General features: G+C 39.8%; 1 non-coding gene across 1 annotated transcript; it reads right to left on the bottom strand.

The window, feature by feature from the left end:
• Window positions 1-13020: 13020 nt before the first annotated feature.
• Window positions 13021-13135, bottom strand: LOC136729255 (U5 spliceosomal RNA). Its single transcript, XR_010808869.1, has one exon. It is a non-coding gene; the product is annotated as a U5 spliceosomal RNA (small nuclear RNA).
• Window positions 13136-26966: the final 13831 nt, after the last annotated feature.

Raw genomic sequence — 26966 nt, 5'->3', positions numbered from 1 at the left:
TCCTTGCTGCTGTAATAAGTATACTGCCTGGAGGGGAGGCAACCATTAGGCCTAGGCCCTAGGCCGTGGACCCCCAGAGATTCATTTTCTCCTACATGCCATCCTTAGGAGTTTTCTTGTTTTTCTCTCCTCCGTTCCTAAATGCTTTATTTACTTAAATGTTCACTCACTTTATTCTAGATCATGTAAAATGTTTACAGGTCTATATTTGATTTTATTGTATTTATGTTTTTTATTTTGCTGTACGTTTGTTGTATGTTTACCAGTCTGTAAAGCACTCTGTGGCTACCCTGCGAAGGGCGCTATACAAATAAAAATGGATTGATTGATTGATTGTACTTCACTGTATTTTTGCAGTTATGTTGTAAGTCGCCCTGGATAAGGGCGTCTGCCAAGAAATAAAAATATTAATAATAATAATAATAATAATAATAATAATAATAATAATAATAATAAATGTAAGTCGCCCTGGATAAGAGCGTCTGCTAAATGACAAATAATGTAATGTAAACTCTGCCACCTACTGTTTGACATGTTAAATAGATAAATTCTGTGATCAAATTGCATTTCAACGATACAAACCAAGACCAGTTAGGGGAATTAAGAATTAAATATTTGAGACCCAAAGAAAGTAGAGATTAACTTTAAAGCTTTCCTTTTATACAAGTTAAAATGGTATTTCCACAACACAGTCCTAAATTCCTGTCATTTCTTTGGGGATTGTGTGCTGGAAATATATCACATTGACCATTTATAATGTGCTCTTTTTAGGGGTTTTAACAACTGGTACAGAAAACATTGTCAATAATGTATAATATCCTTACAAAAATGAATTATCTATAGCTGTACTTTAAGATTTACTTGCTTATTTATTTGGTGATCCTATTTTTTAACCCAGAAACATTGTGGAAATATCTCAGGTTCATGTTTAACTTACAGTTTCTCTGCTGTTCCTATGGATGTTTTACACCATCCCCCTTAAAGTATTCTTTATTTATTAATATGCTGTAAATGCATTGTTTGCTAGGGCTGTTAAGAGGGACATGAAGTCTTTGAAAATTGATATGTTTCACTGACTATTCAAAATGTATCAACACTATTTTCCTGGAAATTACACACAATTAAAGGTGAAAAATGCACGTTACTGAGACTAATGTGTTAATATATTTCTATATTGGATAATAATAATCATAGTAATGCCGTAAACTAGGTATTTTGAATAGATGAGTAATGCATTACATGCATTTGCTGGCAGTTTGTAATAGCAGGACTTTCTTTATGTTTGTACACTTATGTCCTCATTACTGGCATATTCCACTGAGGAGCTGTTTCCAATTGTCAACGGTGACTGTTGGGGTAAAATTGCCTCCTATGTATTGTATATACCCACTGTATAACTGTTAGAAAATATAGGAAACTTTCCAGTAAGTTACTAGTTAGGAACTGTGAGTTATTCATAACTTTACTTATTATCTATGTCTTATGCACACTGCTGAAATAGCTTGCAGAACTGCTTGTAATCCAAGCAGCTGTGGCAGACACAAAACATGTTGTTCGTACAGTATGTGCTACATTTTCCCCTTCCCGAAACACAAATATATTATGGGTTACACACATCCTCGGACAATAACATTCCCACGAGGCATGACATGTGTACCTGCTTGTGGGAACACTGCAAAATCAGTACTATTATGGTGTGTAACTACATATCGGGACTGCCCCGTAACTATCACTGAAGATGTTTGTTAGACTGTATAAAGGCTGTGTGAAACTTTAAATAAACTGAAGATAAACGAACGGACTACTTCTGTGTCTGTGCATTTTTCTTCCCGAGCGCTCGTCTCCTGCTGAAAAGTCTCCCCTGTAGCTGAAACGCTGACTGGCCTGACTGCCCGATTCACTGGGATCCGAAGGGCTGCTTCAACTGAAGCGTTGTACCTTAACAGTGACCTTGACAGATTTCCCTTCAAATAACCGAGATGTTAGATAGAGTCAGAGGGACATTAGTTATAGAATCAATAGCAAACTGTGATCACAATATGGTCATCTTTGAGGCATTCTTTCTAGAAACAAGGCCCAAGTCTAAAGCAATGGTCTACAATTTTAGAAAAGCAAACCTTGAAGGTATGAGGCGACACTTGGAAGAGGTAGACTGGAGCACACTGGATCAGATTCAGTTGAAAATGGATGGGTATATTTAAGAATATACTACTTGAGGCTCAGGAGAAATTTATACCAAAACTTAGCAAATTGAGGACCAAAAAACATTGGCCAAAATGGTTTAATGGAAGTATGCAAAAAAATTTGAAGAGAGAGAAAATGTGGTATAGCGCATACAAAAGGGATAGAGACTAAACAAAATACAAAGAATATGGTGAACTGCAAATAGATCTTAAGAAAGGGATCAGGAAAGCAAAGAGGGAAATAAAAAGAAACATAGCTCTATAACGAATGCAAAGAGCTTTTTTCAATACTACAACAGCAAGAGGTCAATAAAGGATGAAGTGAAACAGATAGAGGGCAAAAATTGAAGTATTTTGGAAAATGAACAAGATATGGGGTGGGGGTGTGTGGGGTTTCGGCCCAGGGTTGTGTCCTTGAGGACCTTTGCGAAGATCCTCACACCCGTCTTGTTGAGGTGGATGTGGTCATACAGGTGATGTGGCTGGATGTCTCAGTGGTGTGCCAGGTGGACGTTGGGGAGGAGGGCACATCTTCGGGACACTTCTGCGTTGATGGCCTGGATGATGTGCAGGGGCACGTCTGTGTGGGGCAGCAGTGTGGAGATGGTGATTTTGGCAGTTGGGAATTCCTCTGTGGCTTTCGTTGCCACCTGTCTCAGGGCTGAGGCCACATCGCCCCTGCGGGCACTCAGGTCGTTAGTGCCGGTGTGGATGAGGATGTGTTTGACCTGGCACAGCCTCCTCTTGGAGAGCAGCTCCAGGGCTCTCTGTGCTGTCGGGCACCAAAGCTTTTTCACTTTTCACCCAGGGAAGAGGCACCTCTCATCCTGGAACTTCCCATTGGAGTCGCTCAGAATGACCACCTCTGTGTTGACCTGCCACTCCGGGTTTGCGTCGGGAGTGGTGGGGGCAGCGGGTGTATTTTGGGGGAGTGGCGTTTCAGGGGGTTGTGTATTAGTGGCAGGTCTGGTGATAGTGGGTGTGTCAGGAGTGGTGGGGAGTGTGGGTGGATCAGTGGGTGCGTCAGGGGTTGGAGGTGTTGTGGGTTCAGTGCAGTGCAGTCTCTGTGCTCCAGTGATGTGTAGCTCCTCTCTTAGCTCCTCCAGCTGGCTCTGCAGGCTCCTTAGCTGGCTGTGCTGGGGTGTCCTGGTCAGCTCCTCCCTCGCTCTGCGCAGCTCCGTCCTCAGGGTTTGTCTCTGCTCCTCCAGGTCTCTCACTGCTGCTCTCAGCTCATGGATCTCAGCCTTGTGCTGCATCTTTAGTCTGTGCATCTCATCCCGGAGCTGATCGCACAAGGAGGTCTGGGCCAGGGTGCTCAGGGTCTGCTCCCTGAACTCCGCAAACTCCAGCTCCAGCACTGATAGGCATTCCTTTAGTGTTTTAATGTTGCTGGAGAGTTTGGGTAGACAGGGGGGCAGTCTGTGGGAGATGGGGCACTGTCTGGCTCCGTGTGGCTGGGGGCAGACTGCAGGGTGGCTGGCTCTGGCACGTTTCTCTACCTCAGTCTGCTGCTTTGAGGTGTGGAAGCCGAGAGATAATTGGTCCAGGCTACTCTCGCTGCCCTGCACCATGATGGTCCCGTTGTGGTATACATTAAAAGTGAGCATCACACAGTCTGTGTCTTTCTCTACCAGCACTGAGATCTGCCTGCCTCTGCTAATGCCCCTCTTGTTGTTATTGGGGTATGTCTGGCACAGGGTTTTGTGAAAGGCGGTGTAGAACAGTAGATTGTTCTTGACCCTGTTTTCTCCTTTACCGGTGTAGTCCAGGATGAGGGTCTCAGGAGATGCTCTCATCACCGCTTGTTTGTAGTCCTTCTTAGCCTGTGCAGAGCGAATGTCTTCAGGGTATCGGATTTCAAAAGGCAGCTCTGCAGTCAGACTGCTGTTCGATAGATTTGTATCAGTCTCAGTGGCAGTTGGGCTCTCTCCTACTGTCACTCTATTCAAATCGGAGCTCTGCATTTTCATTGGCTGAGTCAACTACTGAGAATGCTTATTTATTTTATTAATATATATTGTTTTGTTTAATAATTTGTCTCTATAGGTGAAAGGTCTTACCTCCAATTCTTGTCTTCAGCTTTTCTTTTCTCACTTTTCTTCCAGAACTGTCTCTCTGCTTTCTTCTTTTTGTGTTTTTCTTAAAATTATTATTTTTTGAATACTTTTTCTTCTGAATTTCTATTCCATGTCTTCTGTGTATGTTTATAGTGCTATATATTCATTTGTAAATGACAAATTAAATCTGCTTATGTATAAAAACAAATGTTTTTAGGAGCTCATATTCCTCTCTCTCTCTCTCTATTTCTCTCTCTCCCTCTCAATTCAATTCATTTGTATTGTCAAAGCAATTGGACATACATACATATACATATATATATATATATATATATATATATATATATATATATATATATATATATATATATATATATATATACACACACATACATACATATATACATATACACGGAAAATGAATAATAGAATTATGAATCATGTAATCAAGTACAGAAAAAGAAAATGTAATAAAATGTGATCTTTAATCTTTATTCTTTAATATCTTTAATACATACAAATAAAGAAAATAGGTTTACTATTTCCAGATTCCTTTTTTGAAATACAACGACATGCATTACAAACGAGTATTTACATTATATTTACAGCCGGTGCTCGTGTGTCACTGTGTCCCTCAGGCTGTGGTAGGCGCTGACATATTGGGCAGCCAGGGTGACTGTGTGTCCCTCCCCCAGGAGGACTGAGTGTTTTTCTTTTTTCTCAGTTTTGTCACAGGTTGGGTGGGCATCCATTATGTTGTTACAGAATGTGTCCCTTATTTTGGGCTAAAGTTTTCCGTGGAGGGGAACGTGGATCAGTTTGTACCATTTTTGGGAGGATCTGCCTTGTTGGGGCGGAGCTGTGATCCAGGTGAACAGCAGATCGGGCATAGGTGGGCATGTGGGCAGAGGAGTAGGAAGGCCGGTCAAGCAAATAAGCTAGCTAAGGTACGCAGCAGCAGCAAGCAGCCCCCCCATCCAGACAGCCAGCCAGTCTGGCTGGCAGTGACTAGTGGTTGACAGACGGCAAGCAACGGAATGTACGTGCTCTGTGATGTCATAGCAGTCAGCTGAGAGAGGCTCGTGATGTCATGGCTGAGCTGGCTGGCTGGCTGGCTGGCGGGCTGGCTGGCTCTGTGTGTGTGTGTGTTTGTGTGTGTGTCTGTTTTTCTGTTTGTCAATCTGTCTGTCTGTCTCTCTCTCTCCCTCTCAATTCATTTGTATTGTCAAAGCAATTGGACATACATACATTCATACATATATATATATATATATATATATATATATACATACATACATACATGCTAGAAAGTCATTACTATGTTATCTTAAAGGCTAACTAAGCAGAACATATATCATTATAGAACAGAGTTCATAGGTCTACACATGGTATTAGGGAACAGGCACATAGGTCATTCTGTTTGACATTGTCCTGACCTTCTAGCTTGACCTTATCTTTCTTAAGTATACAAGAAAGAAAAACAGTTGTGAGAAAAGAATTTCTAACTTTCCTTCCACACATACATACATACATACATACATACATACATACAAACCAGAGGCATGCAAAAAAATATAAAGAGGAAGAAAATGTTGTATAGCACATACAAAAGGGATGGTGATGAAACAAAATACATAGAATATGTTGAGCTGCAAAGAGATCTTAAGAAAGGGATCAGGAAAGCAAAGAGGGAAATAGAAAGAAACATAGCTCTTGGAGCTACAACCAATGCAATGAGCTTTTTTCAAAATTACAACAGCAAGCGGTCAATTAAGGAGGAGGTGAAACAGATAAAGGGCAAAAATGGAGGTATCTTGGAAAACGAACAAGATGTGGCAAATATTCTAAATGAGTATTTCACAGAGGTTTTTACAAAAGAAAAAACAGATGACATTCCACAGGTTGACAATCAGTCCAGTCAAACCCTAAGAGAGATGAGGATAAATAAGGAGGAGGTACTAAAGGAACTAGCAGAATTAAAATCAAACAAATCACCTGGGCCAGATGGGATATTTCCAACAGTACTTAAAGAAATGAGGGAAATTATGTATAGGCCGCTAACTCGATTATTCCAAATGACACTTAGAACAGGGGATGTTCCCACTGACTGGAAGACAGCAAATTTCATACCAATCCACAAGAAAGGGGACAAAACTGAGCCAGGAAATTACAGACCAATCAGTCTCACCTGCATCACCTGTAAAATGTTGGAAAAAATGATTAGACAGAAAATAGAGGAGCATCTCAATGAAAACCATATTCTTGGAGATAGTCAACATGGGTTTAGACGAGGCAGATCATGTCTTACTAACTTAATACATTTTTTTGAACATGCAACTGCAGCTGTAGATCACGTGAAAGCATATGATATGATATACTTAGATTTCCAAAAAGCTTTTGATAAGGTTCCACACCAAAGACTGATCCTCAAATTGGAAGCTGTAGGCATTCAGGGTCATGTAAGTAGATGGATTATGAACTGGTTGATGTATAGGAAACAGATTAGAGGAGTCACTTCTAACTGGAGTGAGGTTGTTAGTGGAGTTCCACAGGGATCAGTACTAGGGCCTTTGCTTTTTCTAATCTATATTAATGATCTGGACTCTGGGATACTTAGCAACCTTGTCAAATTTGCAGATGATACTAAAATAGGTGGCTTAGCAGATACAATCTTGGCAGCACATGCTATTCAGAGGAACTTAGATAAATTCAGTTGTGGGCTGACACCTGGCAAATGAAATTCAATGTGGACAAGTGCAAGGTAATACATGCAGGAAACAAAAATGTCCACTATAATTACACTATGGGAGGTACAGATCTAGATGAAGTAATGCATGAGAAAGACCTAGGAATCTATGTGGATTCACTTTCTCCATCCAAACAATGTGGGGAAGCAATACAAAAGGCATACAGAATGCTAGGGTATATCGTCAAAAGTGTAGAATTTAAAACAAGGGAAGTAATGTTAAGACTGTACAATGCGCTAGACCTCATCTGGAATACTGTGTACAGTTCTGGGCACCACACTTCAAGAAGGATATTGCTGCTTTAGAGGCAGTTCAGAGGAGAGCAACCAGACTTATTCCAGGTCTGAAGGGAAAGTCCTACTCGGAGAGACTGAGGGAACTGAACCTTTTCACCCTGGAACAGAGGAGATTACGTGGGGACTTGATCCAAGTCTTCAAAATCATGAAAGGTTCCTCAAACCAGAGGAGCTTTTCCAGATCAGCAGGGACACACGCACCAGGGGACACAAATGGAAATTGGGCTTCAAGGCATTCAAGATGGAAAGTGGTAGAAGCTGAAAGTTTGGGAACATTTAAAAATAGACTGGATAGGATCCATGGATCACTTAGATATTAATGGACACCAAACGAGCATGATGGGTCGAATGGCCTCCTCTCGTTTGTAAACTTTCTTATGTTCTTATGTTCTTATGAATGTTCCCTAAGCATGTTTCAAATGTTCCCTAATTTATGTTACAAATGTGCCTTAGCACCTCTCTCTCTCTCTCTCTCTCTCTCTCTCTCTCTCTCTGTAGATGCATCATAGGGAACATATGTAACAGTCTCTCTTTTTGTTTACCAAAAATGAGAGTGAACGTATTTCAAGTGGGTGTTGCCTTGGTTGGAAACGTTTTAAGATTATTTACGAAGTGTAAAGTGGATTTGTCTCAGTTCTCCGTAGTTTTCAATGTATGTGCCATTCAGTAGCGTTAATGTTACAGATGTGCCCTATGCAGTGGTAGGGTCAATAAAATGTCAGTAAAACTTTATTTTAGCAATTATGGAGGGGAAGAACTGCAAATAGAGGGTCCCCACTAATTATCTAACTTACCAACAACGTTTCAAATTAAGTCTTGCGAAGCTGCCAAATAATGCTGTATAATCGTATGTGTCTTCATACACCGGCTGCTATAGTCTGATAGCTTTGATTATATATATATATTTTCTCGTGAACCACAAATGCTATTTGCTTGATTTTTACAGAGTATGTTATAAATACCATTCTTATGAAGCCTGACAAATTGTATGATTATGAATATTTTCAAATCATTTGTTTGTTTTTCCTAACATGTTACAAATGTTCCCTATGTGAAAGATGCATTATATCTTAATAACGTCTAAACAATTAAAGATATACAGATTATTATTTTCGGTAAAGTTATAACACATTGCTATTAACTATGTGTGTCAGTAAAAGTTTAAAAAATCCTAACAATTTTTTATTGATCCTGCAAAATAAGTGTTTAGGGAACATTTGTAACATAGTTAGGGTTAGCCACTGGGTAAGGGTTACATCTTCAGCAGTAAGTTTATTCATGTTAATTATTCTCATCAATGTTAAAGAACAATAAGTTCTATTATGTGTGTCGATAAAATGCTGATATTCCATAACGTTTGCTTGTGTATTCTGCAAAACACATATTTAGGGAACATTTGTAACATTAGGGTTACGATTTGCCATAGACGCGGAATGAGTTTGATTGTGATGTTAAATGGGGTTTAAAGACGCAGTCGCCTCAGTGCTGATTACTATTGCTGTGTTTCTCCACTTCTACTCCATGCTTGGGAACGCCCACATCCAGTGACGTCAAAACCGGTGGAAAAGCGGGCCGGTTCAAAAAAGATCAGCTGGATCCCAGGCCGAGCAGCAGCTCCGGCTCCAGCACCGGCACCATGTCGCTGGAAAAGCGCTAAGTGAGCTCACAGTGTGGCTGCAATTTGAAATATTTGATTGATATCATTTATGGCCAGATTTAGTCCTGAGATGTCAGGCTGATACTGTGAGCTGAGGAAAGAGTTGATGATGTTGGTTATTTCTGTAGAACTGATTGCTTTGTTCAATTCCTCTGTGCTGGTTGGAGCCCATCTGTATGTTTAATTAAGGTTGTACAGCTTACCGGGCTGTGTCTGTGTGTTGCTGGCCTGACTTCTGCTTTTCAGAATCGATTTGCAATGGTCATTTTGACCAATTAAGCCCAAGAATTGAGTCAATTAAGTTGTCAAGGACTACCCAGTGAAGACGTGAACTCACGACTAGGTCACACTGTGAGCTCACCAGAGCAGACATTACACTGAGCTCACTGTGAGCTCACTTAGCGCTTTTCCAGCGACATGGTGCCGGTGCTGGAGCCGGAGCTGCTGCTAATTAAAGCTGCTGCTTTGTTCCCTAAACACCTATTTTGCAGGATCAATAAAAAATTATTAGGATTTTTTAAACTTTTACTGACACACATAGTTAATAGCAATGTGTTATAACTTTACCGAAAATAATAATCTGTATATCTTTAATTGTTTAGACGTTATTAAGATATAATGCATCTTTCACATAGGGAACATTTGTAACATGTTAGGAAAAACAAACAAATGATTTGAAAATATTCATAATTACAGCATACAATTTGTCAGGCTTCATAACAATGGTATTTATAACATACTCTGTAAAAATCAAGCAAATAGCATTTGTGGTTCACGAGAAAATATGTATATATAATCAAAGCTATCAGACTATAGCAGCCGGTGTATGAAGACACATACGATTATACAGCATTATTTGGCAGCTTCGCAAGACCTAATTTGAAACGTTGTTGGTAAGTTAGATAATTAGTGGGGACCCTCTATTTGCAGTTCTTCCCCTCCATAATTGCTAAAATAAAGTTTTACTGACATTTTATTGACCCTACCACTGCATAGGGCACATCTGTAACATGAACGCTACTGAATGGCACATACATTGAAAACTACGGAGAACTGAGACAAATCCACTTTACACTTCATAAATAATCTTAAAACGTTTCCAACCAAGGCAACACCCACTTGAAATACGTTCATTCTCATTTTTGGTAAACAAAAAGAGAGATTGTTACATATGTTCCCTATGATGCATCTACAGAGAGAGAGAGACAGACAGACACTAACTCTCTCTCTCTCTCTCTCTCTCTCTCTCTCTCTCTCAGCTGGGAGTGTGTGGGAGGGGTCTGCAGTGAGCGGGAGTGCTGCTGAGAGCTCTGTCCTTTGGCTGCGTTTTTTTGTTGCTTTACTTTTTTCAGTTTGTTTATTTTGTCTTCTGTTTTCAGTGCTTTTCTTATTGTGGGGGAACAGGGGAGGGGAGGGGGGAGTACCGGTAGTTCTTCCCGGGTCGGGGGGTCGGACCCCCTGAATGCGTCTTTTGAAAAACTGACCCGACGCCATGGAGTCAAGATCGCTCCGGTGCAGTTCTGCCCCCTAGAGCAGTGTGTGTTAGCGGTTGGGGAGGTAGCAGGGTGTGAAAATATCAAGTCTGCTGCCATTGTTATCTTCTTAAAAACCACTGATCTGCTCAATCAGCTAGTGGCTAATGGCACAGTGTTAGACGACACTTTCACCCCGGTGTTGCCGCTCGCTGCTCCTGCCCGGAAGGTAACGCTGTCTAACGTCCCTCCGTTCATCCGCACCGGCTCGGGCAGCTGATGTCCGGCATTAAGAGGGTCCCGCTGGGCTGCAAAGCCCCGCAACTGAAACACGTCGTGTCCTTCCGAAGGCAGCTGTATATGATCCTCAATAACATCAATGAGGATCTTAATGTCTCCGAAGTTGGATCTCTCTTGCTGCCACCACCACGAAGATTGCTCTTTAGTAATGTTGGAAAGTCAAAGACAGCAACCGTCAGGGTTCTTGCATATGACGTATTCGTGCTGCACCTCTCTGCAAGGATCCAGGACAGTTTGTCAATGTAAACTCCAGTGCCTGGGAATATTTCCACCTAAAAGACAATGGTAAATAAAAAACAAGTTTATCCCCAAACTATTCTTATATTATGTTAAGTGGAATACATTATCAGTAAGGCTGTGATTTTGTTACAGAAATGTGTTATTAAAGACCACAGTATGTCTCAATTCTAAGTTTATTAATTTACAGACATAATAAAGTCAGTGAATCTGTGACACCCATAATTCAATTACATTCTTATTATCAACTATAACTATGAATATAACTGATAATGTAGCATCATTAGATTGTTTACAACCAATATTTGTTTTCAATATATATATTTTTACCTTGTCTTTGTAATATTGTAGACCAAGAGTGTTATACCTGTTTTGGTGATTCTTTGTCAGATTCAGAACAATTTGCTGTGGGGCTGTCAGAACCACTTGATGGTGACACACTTTTGTCTTCATTGCTGATAAATGTGGCTTTTGTTACAATTTTTTTCAGATTGTCCAAAAGGTCTGGAATCTCTGGAGAAAAAAACCTTAGTATTAAATGATAATCATTTCTAGTAATATATTTAATACAAAGTGAAAACAAAACCATCAATGCCTGCAATTATACTTGAGAGACTTGCTCTATGTTATTGGCAAACTGACCTTTTTGTGGGTCATTAACATTAGCTACAAAAAAAATAAAAAAGATAAAATACAAGAATTACCAGGTCTAATGTAATGCATATAGTCATTAATGTAGGATTATGAAGTTATGTTGAAAAACTTTATTTAATAATCAGTATTATTAAACTATTAGACAGTGCACATTAAGAGTCTGTATTGTGGTTCTAGATTACTTCAGTATGATCAACTATAATACATTACTCTGGAATCTAAATTACTGAAGAATAACATTTATCAAGGTAAGGAATTATTTGCTATAAATAAAAAAACTTACCATCAACCATACGGTTTCGAAGACATTGGTTTTCATTTTTAAGTCTTGTGTTTTCCTTTTCGAGCTGCTTAACTTTTTGCTGTAGCTCAACTTCACTGGACTCTTTAAATGTCTGTAGAATATGACGGGATCTAATTCTTGAAGCTCCATCGGTTTTCTTTCTTATTTTGTGCTGTATTCAGAGAGAAAAAGAGTTTAAAATGAATATATATATATATATATATATATATATATGAAAATGATTTAAAAAAAAACAATCCTGCAATACATTTATTTAATATTTGCAGTAATTATCCCATCAGTTACAGTTTTTTTTCATCTTCTGAAACTGCAATTTAGCACTTTCAACTGTTTCTTAGTGATTCCTAGAATTACTAACCGGTATTGTAGTCAATGTGTTTATAACCTTTTTTGTTTAACGATTTGTGTGTTATCCTATGGGATCCCATGGTCTTTGATTTGGTCACGGAAGTGATTTGTCTTTGATTTGTTGATCTAGAGTTGAATTTTAATTAGTTTTTCCCTTTTGTATAATTAGTGTAGTGCTACATTTAGTCTTTGTTTTTAAATAAATTTGACAATTTATATCTTTGGAATTGGTGTCTGCGTCCAATTATTACAGAAATTGAGTTCTACAAGACTCCAGGATTCGTGATAAGGTGATACTATGAATTCACTTCTTTAATTGAAATGTATAAGTGTACCTTACGCTACATATATGTATGTATGTATGTATGTATGTCCAATTGCTTTGACAATACAAATGAATTGAATTGAGAGGGAGAGAGAGAGAGAGAGAGAGAGAGAGAGAGAGAGAGACAGACAGACTGACAAACAGAAAAACAGACAGACACAGACACACACACACACAGAGCCAGCCAGCCAGCCAGCTCAGCGATGACATCACGAGCCTCTCTCAGCTGACTGCTATGACATCACAGAGCACGTACATTCCGTTGCTTGCCGTCTGTCAACCACTCAGTCACTGCCAGCCAGACTGGCTGGCTGGCTGGATGGGGGGGCTGCTTGCTGCTGCTGCGTACCTTAGCAAGCTTATTTGCTTGACCGGCCTTCCTACTCCTCTGCCCACATGACCACCTATGCCCGATCTGCTGTTCACCTGGATCACAGCTCCGCCCCAACAAGGCAGAGCCCCCCAAGAATGGTACAAACTCACCCACGATCCCCTCCACGGAAAGCTTTAGCAAAAGGCAAAAGCGTTATACGTAATGAAGAGGAACCCGAGTCCAAGACGCATCCGACCAGCCATACATATTTGTGTGTATTAAAGATCACATTTTCTTACATTTAGTTTTTCTGTACTTTATTACATCTTATTGTGATTTATAAAAGTATTGTTTCTTTTCCATATGTATGTATGTATGTGTGTGTGTGTGTGTGTGTGTGTGTGTGCCTGTCTCTGTGTGAAAGTGTGTGTGTGTGTGTGTGTGTGTGTGTGTGTATATGTCTCTCTGTGAAAGTGTGTGTGTGGGTGTGACAGTGTGTGTGAGTGTCTGTCTGTCTGTCTGTCATGTAACTCGCACTTCTGTGAGGGCACCATTTTTGCAGAAGAGATGTACACATTTTGGAGCAACATATGCTGCCATCCAGACATCATCTTTTCCAGTGACGTCCCTGCATTTTCAAACAGATCACATTTTATTACACTTTGTTTATCTGTACTTTATTACATCTTATTGTGATTTATACTTGTAATGTTTCTTTTCCATATATATGTATGTACAGTGGGGGAAAAAAGTAATTGATCCCCTGCTGATTTTGTACGTTTGCCCACTGACAAAGAAATTATCAGTCTATAATTTTAATGGTAGGTGTATTTTAGCAGTGAGAGACAGAATAACAACAAGAAAATCCAGAAAAATGCATTTCAAAAAAGTTATAAATTGATTTGCATGTTAATGAGGGAAATAAGTATTTGACCCATTTTCAATGCCCTGGCTTAGGGTTCTCACCCATGATTTGACAGTACATGGCCCCGTCCATCGTCCCTTTGATGCGGTGCAGTTGTCCTGTCCCCTTAGCAGAAAAACAGCCCCAAAGCATAATGTTTCCACCTCCATGTTTGATGGTGGGAATGGTGTTCTTGGGGTCATTCCTCCTCCTCCAAACACGGCGAGTTGAGTTGATGGCAAAGAGCTTGATTTTGGTCTCATCTGAGACCACTTTCATCCAGTTCTCCTCTGAATCATTCAGATGTTCATTGGCAAACTTCAGACGGGTCTGTACATGTGCTTTCTTGAGCAGGGGGACCTTGCGGGCGCTGCAGGATTTCAGTCCTTCACGGCATAGTGTGTTACCAATTGTTTTCTTGGTGACTATGGTCCCAGCTACCTTGAGATCATTAACAAGATCCTCCCATGTAGTTCTGGGCTGATTCCTCACCGTTCTCATGATCATTGAAACTCCACGAGGTGAGATCTTGCATGGAGCCCCAGACTGAGGGAGACTGACAGTTATTTTGTGTTTCTTCCATTTGCGAATAATCGCACCAACTGTTGTCACCTTCTCACCAAGCTGCTTGGTGATGGTCTTGTAGCCCATTCCAGCCTTGTGTAGGTCTACAATCTTGTCCCTGACATCCTTGGACAGCTCTTTGGCCATGGTGGAGAGTTTGGAATCTGATTGATTGATTGCTTCTGTGGACAAGTGTCTTTTATACAGGTAACGAGCTGAGATTAGGAGCACTCCCTTTAAGAGAGTGCTCCTAATCTCAGCTCGTTACCTGTATGAAAGACACCTGGGAGCCAGAAATCTTGCTGATTGATAGGGGATCAAATACTTATTTCCCTCATTAACATGCAAATCAATTTATAACTTTTTTGAAATGCGTTTTTCTGGATTTTCTTGTTGTTATTCTGTCTCTCACTGCTAAAATACACCTACCATTAAAATTATAGACTGATCATTTCTTTGTCAGTGGGCAAACTTACAAAATCAGCAGGGGATCAAATACTTTTTTCCCTCACTGTATGTATGTATGTATGTATGTATGTAAGTGTGTGTGTGTCTGTCTCTGTGTGAAAGTGTGTGTGTGTGTCTGTCTGTGAAAGTGATTGTGTGTGAAAGTGTGTGTGTCTGTCTGTCTGTCTGTGAAAGTGTGTGTGTGTGTGTGTGTGCGTGTGTCTGTCTGTGAAAGTGTGTGTTTGTGTGTGTATGGGTGTGACAGTGTGTATGAGTGTCTGTCATGTAACTCGCACATCTGTGAGGGCACCATTTTTGCAGAAAGAGATGTACACATTTTGGAGCAACATATGCTGCCATCCAGACATCGTCTTTTCCAGGGACGTACCTGCATTTTTCAGCAGGATAACGCCAAACCACATTCTGCCCAGATTTCAAGCGCATGGTTGCATAGGCAGAGAGTGCGGGTGCTAGCATGGCCTGCCTGCAGTCCTGACCTGTCTCCGAATTGAGAATGTGTGGCGCACTATGAAGTGCAAATTAAGACAACGAAGGCCCTGTGCAGTTGCGCAGCTGAGGAAATGCATAATGGATGAATGGGGGAAAATCCCGCTTGCTAAACTTAACCAAGTGGTGTCTTCAGTGCCCAAGTGCTTAATAAGTGTTATTAAAAGAAAAGGTGATGTTACATAGTGGTAAACAGTCGACTGTCCCAACTTTCTTGGTTTCTTTTCACTGCTAATGAGATGCTGTAGAGTGAGTTAGTTATATTGCTTTCAGGAGCTCTAATCGTATTGATGAGTTCATGCAGCATTTGTAATTGAATTTCAAAAAGAAATCTTTGCTGTCTGGCCTGTGTGTATGAGATGTACTCTGTCAATCTTTGGCTAACAACTGAAACATTGGTAGAACAGAAATGGCAACATAAAAAAGAAAAGTACATTTTAAAAGAGCACATTAAATAGGATGAATATACAGTTTTTTACAATCACTTTGTCACTAATTTCAGAACCTTGATGTCATTTTTCAAAACTCTAGACACAAAACTCAAAACGGTCATCACTTGTAACACAGGCTGTCCAATGTTCAAAACATTGCATTGTGCATTCATATATTTAAAGAAACCTAGCACTTGCAGACTTGTTGGTTCAAATAACTCATTTATCATGAAATACCATAGTAACATAGTAACACAGAAGATACCGATAGTTTCACTGTGTAGTTGTTCGTACAATCATTAAATATTGTAGTACAAAATATGTGATACATGTTTCATTATGGTACTACACATAAATACATCACTGTAAAAGGACTAGTAGAGAGAATACTACAGACACAGTGGAATCATTGAACAAAATCTGAAATGTATTGATGCAATACAATCAAATCACACCATAGGTTTCTTTGAATCCATGCAACAATAATTAGCTACAAAAAAGAACAAAACTACAGTAAAATGTCAACTGCAGTGTTCCTCACCTGGCTTAGTGTAAAAAGCAAAACAAAGGATTGATTACTGTACTTCTAAATTTCCATCAGCCCTGTGTTCAGGTTCAGGTTCTCACAACCATTTTTCACAAGAGGCATTTTGAAACTGAACATACCTGAACATACTCAGTCATCAGCTGCTTCACTCTGTCTGCATTTCTTTCAAAAGGCACACTATACTCTGTGCTACACATTGGTATGCAGTATACAGTCATTTGACAATTGAGAGTAGCCTAATGTTTAGTGCATGCTGAAGACTTGCCGCTTCTCAGTACGGAAATTTCTGATGATTGAGGCCACAGCTGATCCTGAGTTGATTCTGAGGTTTGATTGAATCATTGTAGCTGCCTCAGTCATGGTCATGCCATGATTTACAACATGCTCTACAACTATTTCTCGGATTTCACTGGACACTATTTGCTGTTGCTGCCGCTGTCTGGTCCGTGGCCTTGTCCTCTACCACGTTCCCCCAACACCTCTCAAATGAGGCCCATGGCTGCCTCTCTGGTGAGGCCTAAGCCCTCCTCTATGACGAGGCCCACGACCACCTCTCAGAAGGGGTGCATGTCCCCTTCCATTCCTTTGACCACCACGTCTTCCTCCTCCCACTGCTTGACCTCTATTGTGACCTGGATGACCTGCCGGCTCCATGTTATCACTGTGTTGCTCGGGTGGATAGCACTCATTTCACTCGATACTCGTACCACAATGTGAAATCAATCATCAATAACCAGTTGGCAGTATTGGAAAAGCAATTACAAGGGCCTGCATACATACAGTAATGTCAAATCTGATGTGGAAGAACAATCATCTTCAACCAGGTTGGAGCGTTAGTTGCAATGCCTTTAATACACGCAGCGTGGAGAGGAACAGTGACTCAAGAAGATCCCAAAGTCGCTCTGCCTTCATTTTAACAGTCAGAGCTTTTATACACAAAAATCAAAGAGCTGGTTATAATCAGAAAGTCATTACTATGTTATCTTAAAAGTTAGCTAAGCAGAATTTATATCATTATAGGACAGAGTTCATAGATCAACACATGGATTAGGGAGCAGGCACTTCAATCATACTGTTTGACATTGTCTCCAAGATTCTCATCGTAAATAACAAGCAGAAATCAAACTACCTTCTGGCCTGACCTTCTAGCTTGACCTTATCTTTCTTAAGTATACAAGAGAGAAAAACAGGTATTAGAGAAAGAATTTCTAACTTTCCTTCCACACTGAAAACATGGTGTGGAAAAGTGCTACATGATGATGAATGATGATGAAATATTACATCCATAGATAATGTAGTCCAACTGGTTCATGCTCCTCGGTTATTGGTGTCAATGGATCTCATTATCCTGAAACTTTCATGATCGAAACATGGAATACTGTTCGTCAGTTTCCATAAAACTATGAATTAAGAGTAATGCAACAGTCACTTATCATTTTGAGCAGCTGTATCAATTGATAGTTAGATCTTTGTAATGAAATGAATAGACAGTGATCTCAGATGTAATGTGTGAATTGCATTTTGAAATGGTAATACTTTGACGTTAAGTTGTATCATTTTAGTTCAATGAACAAATGATCTGAGGTTGATGTGTATTGTATCCAAGCAATTGAAAAATGTGCATTTTGATCATCGGGTGTGAGTTTTGTGTCTAGAGTTTTGAAAAATGACATCAAGGTTCTGAAATGAGTGCCAAAGTGATTGTAAAAAAGTGTAATATCAGGGGACAGTGGCTATTACTGATCTGGCCTTCCGTGGCCTCTGTATTAATGTAACAGGTCACATTGTATGTGTACACTGATACTTGATAGTATAATATAGTACAAGTAAAAAACATACATAGGTATCATAGAAGTATTTTGCAGAAATGATTATGGATACTTATCAAAATGGAGAGGAAATGCTAAATCCAGTCTCCCCAGGCTGAGCTTCTATTGCTACACCTGCTAAGTGGCTGCTGGCCCCACTATATGGATAGAGCCACACCAAGTACAAGAGTCTCCCCATTGCTATTTATATCTCCCTATCCAGTCTTCTATACGTGTCAGGTATACAAGTGTGTGTGTGTGTGTGTGTGTGTGTGTGTGTGTGTGTCTGTCTGTCTGTCTGTGAAAGTGTGTGTGTGTGTGTGTGTGTGAAAGTGTGTGTGAGTGTCTGTCTGTCTGTCTGTCATGTAACTTGCACATCTGTTAGGGCACCATTAATGCAGAGATGTACACATATTGTTTATTTTCCATATATATGTATGTATGTATGTATGCATGTCCAATTGCTTTGACAATACAAATGCACTGAATTGAGACAGAGAGAGAGAGAGAGAGAGAGAGAGAGAGGTGCTAAGGCACATTTGTAACATAAATTAGGGAACATTTGAAACATGCTTAGGGAACATTCATAAGAACATAAGAACATAAGAACATAAGAAAGTTTACAAACGAGAGGAGGCCATTCGACCCATCATGCTCGTTTGGTGTCCATTAATATCTAAGTGATCCATGGATCCTATCCAGTCTATTTTTAAATGTTCCCAAACTTTCAGCTTCTACCACTTTCCATCTTGAATGCCTTGAAGCCCAATTTCCATTTGTTGTCCCCTGGTGCGTGTGTCCCTGCTGATCTGGAAAAGCTCCTCTGGTTTGAGGAACCTTTCATGATTTTGAAGACTTGGATCAAGTCCCCACGTAATCTCCTCTGTTCCAGGGTGAAAAGGTTCAGTTCCCTCAGTCTCTCCGAGTAGGACTTTCCCTTCAGACCTGGAATAAGTCTGGTTGCTCTCCTCTGAACTGTCTCTAAAGCAGCAATATCCTTCTTGAAGTGTGGTGCCCAGAACTGTACACAGTATTCCAGATGAGGTCTAGCGCATTGTACAGTCTTAACATTACTTCCCTTGTTTTAAATTCTACACTTTTGACGATATACCCTAGCATTCTGTATGCCTTTTGTATTGCTTCCTCACATTGTTTGGATGGAGAAAGTGAATCCACATAGATTCCTAGGTCTTTCTCATGCATTACTTCATCTAGATCTGTACCTCCCATAGTGTAATTATAGTGGACATTTTTGTTTTACTGCATGTATTACCTTGCACTTGTCCACATTGAATTTCATTTGCCAGGTGTCAGCCCACAACTGAATTTATCTAAGTTCCTCTGAATAGCATGTGCTGCCAAGATTGTATCTGCTAAGCCACCTATTTTAGTATCATCTGCAAATTTGACAAGGTTGCTAAGTATCCCAGAGTCCAGATCATTAATATAAATTAGAAAAAGCAAAGGCCCTAGTACTGATCCCTGTGGAACTCCACTAACAACCTCACTCCAGTTAGAAGTGACTCCTCTAATCTGTTTCCTATACATCAACCAGTTCATAATCCATCTACTTACATGACCCTGAATGCCTACAGCTTCCAATTTGAGGATCAGTCTTTGGTGTGGAACCTTATCAAAAGCTTTTTGGAAATCTAAGTATATCATATCATATGCTTTCACGTGATCTACAGCTGCAGTTCCATGTTCAAAAAAATGTATTAAGTTAGTAAGACATGATCTGCCTCGTCTAAACCCATGTTGACTATCTCCAAGAATATGGTTTTCATTGAGATGCTCCTCTATTTTCTGTCTAATCATTTTTTCCAACATTTTACAGGTGATGCAGGTGAGACTGATTGGTCTGTAATTTCCTGGCTCAGTTTTGTCCCCTTTCTTGTGGATTGGTATGAAATTTGCTGTCTTCCAGTCAGTGGGAACATCCCCTGTTCTAAGTGTCATTTGAAATAATCGAGTTAACGGCCTATACATAATTTCCCTCATTTCTTTAAGTACTGTTGGAAATATCCCATCTGGCCCAGGTGATTTGTTTGATTTTAATTCTGCTAGTCCCTTTAGTACCTCCTCCTCATTTATCCTGATCTCTCTTAGGGTTTGACTGGATTGATTGTCAACCTGTGGCATGTCATCTGTTTTTTCTTTTGTACAAACCTCTGTGAAATACTCATTTAGAATATTTGCCACATCTTGTTCGTTTTCCAAGATACCTCCATTTTTGCCCTTTATCTGTTTCACCTCCTCCTTAATTGACCGCTTGCTGTTGTAATTTTGAAAAAAGCTCATTGCATTGGTTGTAGCTCCAAGAGCTATGTTTCTTTCTATTTCCCTCTTTGCTTTCCTGATCCCTCTCTTAAGATCTCTTTGCAGCTCAACATATTCTATGTATTTTGTTTCATCACCATCCCTTTTGTATGTGCTATACAACATTTTCTTCCTCTTTATATTTTTTTGCATGCCTCTGGTTTGTATGTATGTATGTATGTATGTATGTATGTATGTGTGGAAGGAAAGTTAGAAATTCTTTTCTCACAACTGTTTTTCTCTCTTGTATACTTAAGAAAGATAAGGTCAAGCTAGAAGGTCAGGAGGCCATAAGGTAGTTTGATTTCTCTTTGTTATTTACAATGAGAACCTTGGAGACAATGTCAAACAGAATGACCTACGTGCCTGTTCCCTAATACCATGTATAGACCTATGAACTCTGTTCGATAATGATATATGTTCTGCTTAGTTAGCCTTTAAGATAACATAGTAATGACTTTCTAGCATGTATGTATGTATGTATATATATATATATATATATATATATATGTATGAATGTATGTATGTCCAATTGCTTTTGACAATACAAATGAATTGAGAGGGAGAGAGAGACAGACAGACAGACTGACAAACAGAAAAACAGACACACACACAAACACACACACACACAGAGCCAGCCAGCCCGCCAGCCAGCCAGCCAGCTCAGCGATGACATCACGAGCCTCTCTCAGCTGACTGCTATGACATCACAGAGCACGTACATTCCGTTGCTTGCCGTCTGTCAACCACTCAGTCACTGCCAGCCAGACTGGCTGGCTGGCTGGATGTGGGGGCTGCTTGCTGCTGCTGCGTACCTTAGCAAGCTTATTTGCTTGACCGGCCTTCCTACTCCTCTGCCCACATGCCCACCTATGCCTCTACTCCAAGATACTTATACAATAGAAAAACTATGGTAATAATAATATAGCCCAAGACAAAAAATATTAATCTTTCTAGACTGTATTAAAGTTCAGCACTTCGGAAAAATAGAATTATTTTGTATTTCAATAAAACAAAAATAATTACTGGTATCCACACACCCAACCAATGTAAATGTCACGGACGGTGTTAATTAGCTCCTTAATCACCATTACTTATTATATTTATATTTCACTTCACTTTATGCAATATGGCTTGTGTATTTTGTTTGATTCTATATTGCCATTATTTTGTGTGTTGATTATCTTTCACTTTATTGTTTAATTTGTTATTCACTTAGTATTATTTTGATTGTTTGCACGCGTGCCTTATTATTTTTGTTTCTTCTTTCTTTCACAACTCACCTGGGTCCACCTGCACTCTTCACACGCGTCCCCACTTAATCACCCTGCCCTGGGAGAGGAGAGGATTATCTGCTGTAGTCCACTTTCCAATGTGGGAGGTCTCTGCGGCTCATATCTCATTCAATTATTTATTCATTTATCCTACATCAAGTTTATTTATTTTCCCACGTTTCATTCAATCACCATCAGAAGCTCTCTGTGCTAAAAGTGGCAGCACATTTGTCTCACACACATCAAACTCGCCTTTTCCTGCTTCCCAAGCCTTATCAACTTACTCAGACCCTCGTCAACTTACTCAAACCCTCTTCAACTTTGGTTAACATTGCTCTGCATTCTAACAGCTATTCTTTCTCCTATTCTTAATTTCTTACAAGAAATGTATTCAGGTTTTTTTATCAATATGTTTTATTTATATTTATACAGATGTCACTCCATTATTCGTTTATTGAAGTCATATATGTACCTAACAAAATATTAGCCAATAGGCCATTGATCTCAATAATGATTCCCATAATCCTAGGACACCTTCTCTTTTACTCTTCCTTTCCATTCTTACTTTTCTCCTGTAAAGCATTTTATATTACTTGAGCTTACTTATTCTATAGTTGTAATCTTATACTTCTGCGGTATCTTACCCTTTTCCTACATCACTCATCTTAAAACCATGGTCTACTTTGACTTTCATTTCAGGTATTATATGCTAGGCACCAATAACCAAACATTTTCTGAAAGACTGTAACATGTCACCAGACTGTTTACATTCTCCTGCTTTCACAGGCTGTCAGGGCTGCACCAGGCTCTCTTCTAGCCTTTCGTTTCCTTGAATTTGACTTTTGACAGAGCTTGTCCATAACATGATGTTTAACAAACAAATTCTGGTTCTTCTTGTGGAGACACCATGACTATTTATGTATTACTATTATTATCCATCTGTTTATTCAATGTATATTTTGGATTACTTTTCTTATAATAGTCTTTCTTTCTGATTTCTGATGCTTGAGGCACTCTGTATAGAGCCAAAGATCCTCATGAATATGATAAATCTGTTGTTACATTTTTAAATATAATTCTAAAATGATTGCCAAAACATAGACATTTACCTTATATCACCTTCAAACTATACATATACATAAACACACAAAGCACATACACATTGATATCTAAAGATAATTCAGATATCCGATCTGTGGCATGTTTTATTGACCCTGCAGTGTCTCAAACAGCCCTTATAACTTATTATTTAAGCTTATGATTATTTAGAATAAAATGTCAAATAATCCCACTCGATTATTTCATTATTTCACTATCTCAGTTTTCTTGATCCATTGTGAAAAAGTTCTGTTATTTCCTCCTCATCTGTAGAGGCTACATTAGCCCACTCCCCGGTCTGATATTCTCGTAGTAACTGTATCCAAATGTTGGGCGGACATTTAGCCTTCACGATGATGTGTACATCGTGCGGGTGAAGGAGGTGAATAACCATCTTTTCATCTAGAATATCCCAAAAAGTTGTGTTACCCTGGTTTGGTTTTAATTTTGGGAGGGACGCCCATATCATTTCTTTTTCTCCTGGGGAGAAGGGGACATGGGTTTTAGTCGTATAGACTATTGATTGACCTTCCTCTTTACTCTGTCTAGTTTTGACTTGCATGGGTGCAGCTGGGACCGTTTTCAGAGCGGTCAGATCTGGATACAATGTATTATTATAACCAAAATCAGTGATTGATTTATATTCCGGATTATATGGGGGAGGAGCGCTAGCAAAACCTCCTTTTTCATATTCCCATGCTTTGCGATCTAAATCATCCCAATCGGGCCTGTCGTCCTCGGAGTGATCTGTGTCGCGACGCGCTCCTAACACGGCAGCACATCGCGCACCTACACCTTCACCTTTTCTGACCACTTTTCTTGCCCTTCTAATTTGCCTTGTAGTTCTATTAATTCTATCGTATTTTTCACAACTTCTTCTCTCAATTCACATTACTGTTTATGATGATCTTCCATTTCTGTTATTTTCTTTTCTTGATTCTCACCAACCTGACACAATATCACAATTCCTTTCTCTGTCTTATCTGGTTGTTGTTGCTTCCACCAGTCCCGGTGCTCCTTCGGAGACCAGTCTTTCTCCCAACTTCCTTCCAACATTTTCTTCTCTACATTCTGTTTTTTTATTTCTCAAAAAACCAATAATGCTGGTGTCACTCACTGTGATGATTTATCTGAAATATGACATTATTATATATTATATTATGTATATATATTATAATAAAAACAAACACTCCAGTAAGGTACGGACACCCGTACATGACACTGGCTAAGGTAAGGGAACCCATAAACAACCATAAGCACCCCCGGACCTAGGACAGACTGTAACTTGCTAACTTGCTGTTTTGTTTGCTTCTCATCGTTTGCTGCTAGTTGCATGCCAAATGAGTTCGTTCTGTCCAAAATATAAGCTTTTTTCTTCTAATAAACTCAATAAAAATACAGTGCACTAGCAACTATTTCCCTTTCAAAAGTTGTAGTCCCGTTTCAGTTAAAACAAAATGTGTTCTTCAAACAAAGAAAATACTTGTGTTTCTTTTCCCTCTTTACCTGCTCTTATCACAAAGCTTCTCAACACAATCTCAGGTGCAGGTGCACTCTGCGCTATCCTTTGCCCGAGCTTTGTCCAGGAAAACTCACTGTAGCCATCTTAGTTCAACACGGGCTCTCCTTACCTGCGAGTCACACGGGTCCAGTTCACTTTGCAAGTGAACAGTCTCTTCTCAGAAACAATAAGGAAACTTGGAAAGAAACACAATCCCAGGTCGGTGTTAAAAAAAAGTTCTTTGTTTTCATATTAAAAGAAAACATTTGTATTTTCTCTGCACACTTCACAGCTCCAATTAGCACACTCAACTAATCCCTGCCCCCCTCAGAACCGTCACTAAAGAAAGGTACTCACAGTCATTTTAAATATGACATCCTGTAGTGTTTGTTTTCAAAATATGATCTTATTATCACTTGAACCAAATAAATCCTTTGACCCACTAATACCAAATTACAGTTATGGGGGCCACAGATGTGATTTGAAAATACGATCTTCCATGTCTTTCTGTTGTGTTTTGACCTGGGGATCTGTAATTGTCCAAGTGGCTACTGCACATGTACTTATTTAATATTAAATGTGTTATTTAATTAGGCTTGGTTCTGGTGAGCATGTACAAGACGTCAGCTTTTTAAATAACTGTGTGTATTGGATCATACACATTTTAGAAATACTCTCTCAAACTTCCCGCATTGGTACCTCACCAGGGAGGTAGAAAACAGCAATAGCATTGAAAAAGTGTGATTGTAGTTCTGCTCTTCTGCAATATATTTCTACAATATCTTTAACATCTTCTTTAACATTGTTTTAAAGGCTGGGACCAATATGGTGGAATATCTCCAACACACGGACATTGAGAGACTCGACCCCTTTGTGCTGCTGCTCAGAGACCAACTCTCAGTTGTCTCTGAGTAGGCTATGGATCAACTTCCTTTCCTAATATGAAGGAGACCATGGATACAAAACCTATGAAAAACAGGTGATTATTGTTATTCTTCTCATTATAAACTACTTAATACATCTCTCCCATAAAGTACAACAGGATAGTGGTGACGTCATTCAGGATTGGATTGCCATTGGTCAAAAGCCCTCTGAGAGAAATTGTGTGGCGACACTCCACACTCTTAGAAGAAATTGTTCTGCACAGAACCATAAAGGGTTCCTCGAGTAATCGCTCTGGTGGATCCCTTTATGGTTCTATGTAGAACCCCTTCAAAGGGGTTACATGAAGAACCCCCAAACATAGCGTTCTACACAGAACCATTCGTTTTAAAATGTTATATATAGAACCCATTCAAAAGGGGGACACGTGCTATACCTGAATTTGTTTTCCAAATACAATCTTTAAAAAATGTATGAGTTCATATATACAAACACACATACACAACGTAGAAATCACACTACTAGTGAAGTAACTTCATTTACATTATATGCCACAACTCCTCAATTTGGAACGCAAAAACAAGACATCTGATGTAAAAGTGTAAACTAATTACGAACAGCACTTTTGATTTTTATCTTCAATTCAGGGGCTACTTATTCGAACAGTAAACTGTATTCTCTCTTCAGAGTGACTGGAATGTTTTTGCCTACATTCAACTTAAATATGAAAGTTTCCAAAAACGGCATAGTTTTCTTTAAGGCTATTCAATGCCAAACACAAAATTCTCTCTGCTTTCAGTGCTTGTCCTTCAGCACAATTACACAGGTTCATGATGTTCACATTTCAATACATTGTTTTCTTATTTAAACTATTTGACTTTGAGCTTACATTGAGAATAAAATCACTTTTGCAAGTAAAACCTGGCCAAGAAAGGAAGCAGCACTACAATAAAACAATACACAGAATACAAAGCAGTTCCTTCAAAAGTGAAAGTGATAAAGAGTGATGTCTGTCAGTAAATTACGTTGAGATACATATTGGTTATTTTGAATTAGGAGTCCAACTTCAATAACTTCTATTAACAAGCCAAAATACAGATCAGAATTACGGGTAATTGAAAATAATATGTAGCGCCTAGGTAAGCTTGGATGTGTTCAGAGAAACACTAAAAACGGACCTTCCTCACACCCGTCTTGTTGAGGTGGACGTGGTCATACAGGTGATGTGGCTGGATGTCTCAGTGGTGTGCCAGGTGGACGTTGGGGAGGAGGGCACATCTTCGGGATACTTCTGCGTTGATGGCCTGGATGATGTGCAGGGGCACGTCTGTGCGGGGCAGCAGTGTGGAGATGGTGATTTTGGCAGTTTGGAATTCCTCTGTGGCTTTCTTTGCCACCTGTCTCAGGGCTGAGGCCACATCGCCCCTGCGGGCACTCAGGTCGTTAGTGCCGGTGTGGATGAGGATGTGTTTGACCTGGCACAGCCTCCTCTTGGAGAGCAGCTCCAGGGCTCTCTGTGCTGTCGGGCACCAAAGCTTTTTCACTTTTCGCCCAGGGAAGAGGCGCCTCTCATCCAGGAACTTCCCATTGGAGTCGCTCAGAATGACCACCTCTGTGTTGACCTGCCACTCCGGGTTTTGCGTCGGGAGTGGTGGGGGCAGCGGGTGTGTTTTAGGGGAGTGGCGTTTCAGGGGTTTGTGTATTAGTGGCAGGTCTGGTGATAGTGGGGGTGTCAGGAGTGGTGGGGAGTGTGGGTGGATCAGTGGGTGCGTCAGTGGGTGCGTCAGGGGT

The sequence above is a fragment of the Amia ocellicauda genome, unplaced genomic scaffold (assembly GCF_036373705.1).
Source record: "Amia ocellicauda isolate fAmiCal2 unplaced genomic scaffold, fAmiCal2.hap1 HAP1_SCAFFOLD_30, whole genome shotgun sequence".
Classification (NCBI taxonomy): Eukaryota; Metazoa; Chordata; class Actinopteri; order Amiiformes; family Amiidae; genus Amia; species Amia ocellicauda.
Note: the sequence above shows the minus strand (reverse complement) of the source record. Positions and strands in the feature narration are given on the sequence as shown.